The following is an 8,145-nucleotide window of genomic DNA, read 5'->3' on the forward strand; positions in this document are numbered from 1 at the left end:
GCTTATTTATTTTTGGTGCTGGGGATTGAACCCAGGGTGCTTTACCACTGAGCTACATCCCCAGCCCTTTTTAAATTTTGTATTTTGGGACAGGGTCTAGCTAAATTGCTTAGAGCCTGGCTACGTTGTTGAGACTGGCCTTGAACTTGCAATCCTCCTGCTTCAGCCTCCTGAGTCTCTGGGATTACAGATACACACCACTATGCTGGCTTTACTTTATGTATTTGTTTATTTGTTTGTTCTGGTACTCGGGATGGACCTTATGCATGCTAGGCAAGCACTCTATTACTGAGCCACATCCCCAGTCCTTCTAATTTGTTTAAAAAGTAATTGGCATTCATCAGTACATAATCTAAGGTCCCTTTAAAATTAAAAAAGAATTGCCTTCAACAATTGCTCAAATGCTTCATCATTGAAGAAGTATTTTATTTGCTGGGATGACCCTTCATAAACTGTAACATGCCAGAAGAGAATTCTGTTAGCAGTTAATGGTATTTTAAATTTTCTTCTTTTTGGCATATTGGCATTTACTACAAGGAACATCTGTTGCATTTCAAATAGAGAATAAATTGCACACTAGGCAATATGCTAGGAATTTTACATGTATTATATTCTTAAATCCTCCTGACCATCTTCGAGATACTATTATTAATCCACATCACAGAAAAGGAAACAGAAGCCATTGAGGTTAAATAACTTACCTGGTTCAGCTTGGCTGCTTGGCTTTAAACAAACCACTAATTCTCCTGGGATCTCAGTTTTATAGGCCATAAAACTAAGATAGGATCTACCTCATCAGATGTAAGATTAAAAAAAGAATGCCAACTGTGAGGGAGTTCTCATGTGAAACACCTGGTCTAGAAAAAAGAAACAGCACTTTTTTTCTTTTTAAATTCTTTGCAGGTGTCGAGTACAATTAAAATAGATCCTTCAGCAGTAGTGTGCAAGAGCTAGCTCAGATGCTGATTGACTACCATCTCCTCTGAACTGAAAGCCCACTCTCCTCAGTTTGGAGTCTTAAAATTGGCCACAATGGGGGTCAGAAACAAATTCCCACAAATCAGGTCCTCTCTCCCTGGAGAGCCTGTTGTTTGATATTTATCAGCACACCATACTTCCTAGATTGAGAGATGATGAATATACTAGTCTGGCTCAAATTCAGGCTTTATTTATTTATTTAGGTGGAGTGATTCATAATTTGGCTTTACATGTCATGAGGCCTATTTTCCCAGTGAAGGAATTCCAAGAATGGCAAAACAGTCCAAGAAAAAAAAAGAAGAAAAAAAAAAAAAAAAAAAAAAAAGACTTTCCCATTTCAGCTGTTTCAATCTGATTAGGAAAACACAATATTCTACAATACAGCCCGTTTGTTGATGTGAACTTTTTTTGTTTTTATTAAATCTCTTTACTGCCTGTTGTTGCCCAAAAGGGCCCGGATTAATAATTTTTATGAATAACTCATTTCATTTGGCATACTTGTTCTTTGGAGTGGCTACTTCGTTAACCAGACAATATTTCTTCTCCTGTGGGACCATATACTTGTAGGAATGGTTGGCAAGGAGAAATGAAGATATTTTATCAAAACAGGACAGTATTAGTTGACATCATTTTAGTGGTTGATGTTCAACCCTGAAAAGTTTGCTTTGTCTCTGATAAAATGTTGGAGCCTCCCTCATTCTGGCTGAAGAAATGGAGAAACTGTTGGTTCACTGAGGACCTCCTGAAACTCAAGCTTAAATGCAGTAGGGGACTGAACGTAAGAGTCCTACTTCCCCACTCCCACCCCACATCTTCAACTGTTTCCAAAAACTTGGTCCTTGTCCCCAAAGTCAATCCAATAATGAGGACATGGTTTTAAGGAAAAGGAAAAGGGTTTATTGCTTTGTCAGCAAAAGAAAAGCACGGGGGATCTCCTGTGAGGCTCCCTATCAGGAATTTTTAAAGAGGTGATTGGAAGGTTACATTTCACCGGTTCTCTGTTGGAGTTGTAATTCATTTGTTAATTTGGGAGAGAGTCATTTCTGAGATCTTCAGGTGCCATCTCCAAAGCCTGGATTACTTCATTCCTGTGGTGGGTGTGTGCTCAAGGACAGATAACTCTCTGCCTCGGATGGGGAAGAAAGGTAGTCTTGTGTCCTCTGAGATTTGGGTGGGTGGCGTCGGGCAGGAAGAGAGGAAGAGAAGGAAACATGCCCTTTTAAAAATAAGTTGCAGTGGCAGGGGAGCAAGGGCCACATTCAAAGCGTAAAGTGGACCACCGTCGCACAACCCCCTGGCCATGTTTGCTGGCCATTCTCCAGTGGGTCCTAGCTTGCCATCTTTCCTGTATTTTGACATACAGATCACTCTGCTTCATCCATAGTTACCCAGACTAGGAAGCAAAGCTAGACTGAGCTCTGATTGATTCTGGGGTTACCACCTGATCAGAAGGAAGCCGATCATCTTATCTCAGTATATTCAGCTAGGATACTGTATAATATCCTAAAACTCCTACAAACTCAGTAGTTGAAAGCAAAAGAAATGTACTCCTTCACAGTTTCCGAGGCCAGTAATCTAAAAACAAGTTTCAGCAGTGCTGTGTCCTCTCTGAAGGCCCTGAGGGCGAATCCATCCCCTGCCTTTCTCTTTTAGCTTTTGGTGTTGTCAGCAATCTTTTTAGCATTTCTCGATTCATAGATGCAGCACTTTAATCTCTGCCTCTATCATCTGACAGCATTCTCCCTGTGTGTATCTGTCTCTGTGTTCTTTTCTTACAAGTGTACCCGCCAGTTTGGTTTAGGACCCATCCTAATGACCTCATCTTAACTTAATTGTATCTGTGGAGACCCTAGTTCCAAATAAGGTCACATTCACTGATAAGGAGTTAGGACTCGAACAATCTTTTGAGGGACACAATTCACCCCAATAACATACTAAGAAGAAAGTATTTGAGGAAGATTCTTCGTGAATAATCAGTCCAAATCCAACATGAATCAACAGAGAAATAGGCAGAACATACGTCCAGAGGAAAACAGGACAGCCCTGAAAAATGGAAAGTGCGGTTTCCACTCCATCACTTTCCCCACTCACTCACCCATTTCCTTCTTTATGTTTGTTCACTTGAGTGACTTTTTCTTTCTATACTGTAAAAACATTGGAACCCTGACCACAGTGACTTCTCCAAAATCATTATGGAACAAAAGGTGATTCCTAAAAGCATGTTCACCGATCAAAAGAAAAATGAGAAGTTTGGCAAGGTGCAATGCTGCACACCTATAATCCTCCCAGCAGCTCTGGAGGCTGAGGCAGGAGGATTATAAGTTCAAGACTAACTTCAGCAATTTAGTGAGGCCCTAAGCAACTTAGGAAGACCCTGTCTCAAAATTAAAAAATAAAAAGGGCTGGGGATGTAGCTCAGTGGTTAAGTGACCCTGGGTTCAATCTCCAGTGTACAACCTCTCCCCACAAAAAAATTTTGTGACAGGGTCTCACTAAATTGCTGAGGCTGGCCTTGAACATGGGATCCTCCTGCCTCAGGCTCTTGAGTCTCTGAGATTACAAGTGTACACCACAAGGCTCAGATCCTCCTAATGTTCTAGTTTGCATTTCCCCCCAGAGCAAACTTGAGGCAAAGTCTTGTATGCAAAGTAGTTTGCTTATGACATGATCTTGGGAAGTCTTGGCACAAAGAAGGGGCAGAAAAGGAGAAATGCCAGTAAAGAGTGTGTAAATCAGTGGTGTAATGATGGTAAATGTTTAATACGGGCTCTCTAGGAAGAAAATCTGATTTGTAGGATTTGCCAATTTTCATGGCATAGATATTTCTGCCATGGCCATTTTCCAGCTGTCAATGTGACATTACTGAGTGGAGTTGAGACCAGAGGCGAGATTTTGTACCATTATTTAGTATTTCTGTCGAATGAATACAATAGATATGAATAACTTTATGAGTGATTAGTATTGGTGAGTTTGCATATGTATTGCCTTTGTTTTTAATAGACTTTATTTTAATAATGTCTCCCATGGAGAGTGGCTGTAAGCTGGCTCTAGCATAACCCATAAGAGAGACCTACTGCTCTGGGAGACTGGGGCCCAATCCTTTCAGACCTGCCTTCCTTGCTGTGTAGACAGTTGTTAGAGGGCCTCTTATGGAAGCATGACTTTTGCATACCTGCCGGTTTGCCCTACTTAAGGCAGTGGCCAGAGAATATTTCTGTGCAGAGAGAAGAAGCAGGAAGCCATAAACATAAGGGAGTTGTGTGTAGGGCAGGTTGAGGACCACAGGGGCACTAATAGAATCTGCTTCCTAGAAAACAGGGCTTTATGTATGTATTTATTGGTACTGGGCAATTGAACTTAGGGGCCCTTTACCACTGAGCTGTATCCCCAGGCCATTTTATTTTTTATTTTGAATCAGGGTCTCACTAAATGACTTAGGGCCTCGCTGAATTGCTGAAGTTGGCCTTGAATTTTGCGATCCTCCTGCCTCCGCCTCCCGAGTCACTGCACTGGGATTAAAGGTGCACCTTGCCAGAATCAGGGAATACTTGTCTTGAGTTCTGTTAATAGAGCTCTCTGACCAGAAAGTTCATACATTCCTACAACTCCTAAGCTGTGCTGTTTTTCTTGTACTTCTCAGAACTTGATTTGCAGCTATTTCTTTACAGCTATTCCCAGTTCCTGAAAAATCCCACCCTACCTCTCCATTTGAGTTCCTATAATAAACTACCACAGGCTGTTGGCCTACAAACAACAGAAATTTATTTCTCACGATCCTAGAGATTGAAGAACTCAAGATTAAGATACTGGCAAAATTTGGTGTCTGGTAAGGGCTATTTTCTGGTTCATATATGGTTCTCTGGGGTCTCTTCCTATAAGGGTACAAATTCCTTCATAAGGTCTCCTCTTTCATGACTTAATCACCTTCCAAAGGCTTTGTCTCCCAAATGCTTTTTATTTTTTATTTTGAGACAGGGTCTTGCTAAATTTCCAAGGCTGGTCTTGAATTCACAATCCTCTTGCTGTAGCCTCCTGGGATTACAGGAGTGCAGCACTGTGCCTGGCTGGAGTTAGGATTTTAACAGGTGAATGTGGATGGGGACACATATATTCAAACCGTGGTGCCTTTACCAGCAACTTTAGCATGCAGGTAAATCATCCAGAGATCTTGTTAAATGCAGACTGTGGATTAGTATTTCCAAAATGAAGCTTGGAATTCTTCAGTTCTTTATGAGCTCCAAATGATGCCTTTTGCACCTATGATTCCATCTGTCCCCTGAGGTGCTTGGATTATACAAGATATTTTCTCTTTTTGGTACTGGGGATTGCACCCAGGAGCCATATCCTCAGCCCTTTCTATTTTATTTTATTTTTTATATGCTGAGGCTGGCCTTGAATTTGTAATCCTTCCACCCCAGCCTATGGTCTCTGGGATTATAAGCGTGCACCACTGCACTTGATTTGGGCGATATATTTTCAAGAGCTCTCGTTGATGGAGCACTGACCAAACTTCAAGGTGATGCCTGTACAAGCCATCAAAAATTAAGCCGAGGCCCGGAGATCTGGCCAGTGCTGAGGGCGACGGGGTCCTGCAAAGTGAAGATTTCAATCCAAAGGTCATGGCAAAACACCTGAAGTTCATTGCCAGGACTGTGATGGTAAAGGAAGGGAACGTGGAGGGTGCATAGAGGACCCTGAACAGAATCCTCAACATGGATGGGCTCATTGAGGACATTAAACGACAGATACTATGAGAAACCTTGCCGCAAAGGACAGCAGAAAAGCCATGAAAACTGCTGGCAGATCTACAACATGGAAATGGCTTGAAAGATCAACCTTTTTTTTTTTTTTTATTGTCAACAAATGGGATACATCATGTTGTTTCTCTGTTTGTACATGGCGTAAAGGCAACCATTTGTGTAATCATAAATTTACATAGAGTAATGTTGTTTGATTCATTCTGTTATTTTTTCCCTTCCCCCCCACCCCTCGAAAGATCAACTTTTTGATGCGAAAGAATGGGGCAGATCCATGGCAGGGCTGCTGAGACATGGATTGGAGGCCCACATCATTTGTCTCCACCTCTTTCTCTACAATAAACTCAAATCACGTATATGCATTGGTCAGCAGTAGACCCTCTTTCTTATGAAACGAAAGAGAGACTGAAACCAAAAGTAGTCTAGGAGTAGAATGGTGGTTGCCAAAGGATAGGGAAGGGGGCAATCAGGAATTGTTTAATGGGTATAGAATATCAGTTTGCAAATCTGAAAACATGCTGAAGATAGATGGTGGTGATGGTTGCAAAAAAAAAAAAAAAAACTGTACTTAATGCCACTGAATTACACACTTAAATAGTAAAAAAAAATTAAGCTGAGCATGTTAGTGCACTCCTCTGATCCCACCAACTCAGCAGGCTAAAGCAGAAGGATCAGAAGTTCAAGGCCAACCTCAGCAATTTAGCCTGGTCATAAACAACTTAGCAAGACACTGTCTCAGAATAAAAAGGGCTGGGGATGGGGCTCAGTATTAAAGTATCTCTAGGCTCAATTCCCAGTACCCAAAACAAAAAAAATATTATAGTAGCATCCAACATCATTGGGTTACCCATTACACAAAAGTACTAGTCACTGCAGATTACCTGGTGCTATAATCCTGGGTTTATATTTCTTCCTCAATCTTTATAGGCCAACTGACTAACTGGTCACTTTACATAATGACTCATGAAAACAAACCAAAAGTGGGGAAATATTTACACAGAAGGTAATACCAAACATCAAGACTGTATCATATCTTCCAATTCCATTCACCTTTTTCCAAATCATACTTGTAGCGAGACCTTGAATAACTGACCTAACTCTAGTGGTATTGCCCCTTCCTTCCCTACTTCTTTCCTCCCTCCCTCCCTCCCTTCCTCCCTCCCTTCCTTCCTTCCTTCCTTCCTTCTTTCTTTCTTTTGGTACAAGGGATTGAACCCAGGGTCACTCAACCACTGAACCATATCCCCATGCCTGTAATTCCAGCAACTAAGGAGGCAGAGGCAGTAGCATCCCAAGTTCAAAGCCAGCCTCAGCAATTTTGTGAGGCTGTAAACAATTTAGTGAGACCCTGTCTCAAAATAAAATATAAAAAGGACTGGGGATTTGGTTCAGAGATTAAGTGCCCCTGGGTTCAATCCCTGATATCAAATAAATAAATAAATAAATAAATAAATAAATAAATAAATGGGAGGTGGTCTCACTAAGTTGCTTAGGGCTTCACTAAATTGCTGAGCCTGGTTTTGAACTTGCAATTCTCCTGCCTCAGCTTCCCGTGCTACTGGGATTACAGGTATGTGCCACTACACCTGGCCCCACTTACGCTATTTCTACAGCTGATGTTGGGGCTCAAAAAAGATACCCCAAAGTGAGGATCTCAGAAGCAGTGTCAGAAGCAAAATATCCCTCTGATCTCTTGCTCTGCTTTCTCTCTCACTCCTCATCTTCCCTCAAGGCAAGCCATAGAAAATAGAATCCTCTTTCCCAAGGCATGTCCTGGAAATCAGAATCCCTTTTGTAAAAACCAGCCATAAAAACCTAAAGATATTACTCTAATCTTCCCCACCTTTCTGTGAAGAAGCAGCCTGTAAAGAAATTAAGACTCTGATACAGCCACATCAATGTTCATAGCTGCTCAATTCACAATAGCCAGACTATGGAACCAACCTAGATGCCCTTCAATTGATGAATGGATAAAGAAACTGTGGTATATATATACAATGGAATATTACTCAGCTATGAAGAATGATAAAATTATGGCATTTGCAGGCAAATGGATGGAATTGGAGAATATGTTAAGTGAGATAAGCCAATCTCAAAAATCCAAAAGATGAATGATCTCACTGATAAGTGAATGATGACACATAATGGGGGGTGGGAGGGGGCAAGAATGGAGGAAGGAGGGACTGTATAGAGGGAAAAGAGAGGTGGGAGGGGTGGGGGGGAAGGAAAAAATAATGGAATGAATCAAATATCATTACTCTATGTAAACGTATGAATATGCAAATGGTATGCTGTTACTCCATGTACAAACAGAAACAACATGTATCCCATTTGTTTACAATAAAAATAAATAAATAAAAGAAATTAAGACCCTGGTCAGGTGTGATGGCACACATCTGTAATCCCAGTG

At 41.2% G+C, this 8,145-nt stretch overlaps 1 pseudogene; it reads left to right on the top strand.

Annotated features, from left to right (window-relative positions):
* The first annotated feature begins 5,597 nt into the window (after positions 1-5,597).
* LOC124971731 (28S ribosomal protein S21, mitochondrial-like) lies at positions 5,598-6,025 on the top strand (annotated as a pseudogene).
* Positions 6,026-8,145: the final 2,120 nt, after the last annotated feature.

This window comes from Sciurus carolinensis, chromosome 2 (assembly GCF_902686445.1).
Source record: "Sciurus carolinensis chromosome 2, mSciCar1.2, whole genome shotgun sequence".
NCBI lineage: Eukaryota > Metazoa > Chordata > Mammalia > Rodentia > Sciuridae > Sciurus > Sciurus carolinensis.